Raw genomic sequence first — 1625 nt, 5'->3', positions numbered from 1 at the left:
TGGAAAATGGCTGCAATGAAACAAAGAGTGAAAAATTTAAAGGGGTCTGAATACTTTCCGTACCCACTGTATGTGTGCTCGGGAATTCTTTCTTTGGAAAGAATTGGATCTCCGGGGCAATCTATTTTATGCACCACAAATAAGACAAAGCAATTGGTGTATGTGTTGCCTTCTATTCACATGGTATATTATATAATTTATAAAGATATTCTTGATAATAGATTTTAAATGATATAAGTTAGCTCACTTATAGAAAGCAAAGCTCTCTTCTTTTTGAAAAAAACGTAATGTGTTCTTTATATCAACTGTCCATATCTTCAGACAAATCGGAATCCACAACAGTTGTTGTTTAAAATTAAACTTTTGTGTTTTTAAGTTCAACAGTTACTTGGTGAGCACAGAGTAAAACTACAGCTCCCATGAAAATTGAGCAGTGCGACAGCACCATACTTCCGTCATGGTAACTTGGTTTCACTCTCTTTTCAAGTCATTTTCAAACTTTTTAGTCAGTCTAGTTTAGTTAAGTCTTTTAAATCTCTGCTTTCCAAAAGTGCCTACACTGTTCAGTCCTGTCTGACATATCTGCGCTAACCGCGGCCTCTCGCCAGAAGGGGACAGAAGTTGCTGCCTTCTTCTTTTCTGCATGCGATTCTGATAACCTCTTACCCGGGAAAGATTTTTTAATGGAATAGTTTTAGATTGTCAAGGGAGACCGGTTATGTTTGATAAGCATTTCAGTGTTGTGTCACTTCTGTGGCTCTGTGCTCAAGTTCACAGGTGTTTTATCTGCTTTTGAAGGTTAGGTGAGCATATTTAAAATTCTGCATTCTTCTAGTGTGCCAGTTTCTGGATGTGAGTATTAATATTCTGTCAGTTCTCAATATCAGAACTGACAGAAAAGAACAAAGGAGACAAAATTTCAGGCTATTTTGGCGACCTCTGTGAGCTTTTGAGGACAGTTTTTTGAAGAGTACATTGGTTGGGTATTAGTTTTTCTACAGTAACGACATTTCAACTTAATAATGGAAAGCTAAAATAATTGAATCCTTCTATGGTTGATTTTGTCAGACAAAGTGTAGTCCGTACTGTACCTCTGTATGATAGTCATGGTCACAGCTGTGCCTGTCCTCTTGTCTTCTCTTCTGCTGCCGCTTCTGGTTTTCCTGCTTGCACTTTCCTGTCTCCGGCCATTCCTCACCTGTCCACCAGATGCCCTCGGTGTGCTCCTCTGGCCTTCACACCTGTGACTCATCCCTAATCAGGTGGTCCCTAATCTGCTGCCTGCCTTCACAGCTGCTCCTCATCTCCAATTAGTGCTCCCGTTTCCCCTGAAATCTGTTTCCTGACGTGGTCTTCTTCCTGCTGCCTATTTGTGTCTGCATACAGTGAAATGCAAATCCCATGTTAGTTGTCTGAATTATGTGTGCACTAAATTCTGTAGAAACTATCTCGGCTTGGATTTTGCTGCGTACAGTGTTTGCGTGTGTTGTCAGAAATGCAGTCCATATCCACAACCTTCAACTTCCGGGATTGCTCCTATGTTGCTGGAAATTCCGCTGTATAAGTCAAAATGTCTCCTTCCTGTACATTTTAGCTCTGGACTTGAATCAGATCTCCCCCTCAGT

The sequence above is a fragment of the Etheostoma cragini genome, chromosome 16, assembly GCF_013103735.1.
Source record: "Etheostoma cragini isolate CJK2018 chromosome 16, CSU_Ecrag_1.0, whole genome shotgun sequence".
Lineage (NCBI taxonomy): Eukaryota > Metazoa > Chordata > Actinopteri > Perciformes > Percidae > Etheostoma > Etheostoma cragini.
Note: the sequence above shows the minus strand (reverse complement) of the source record.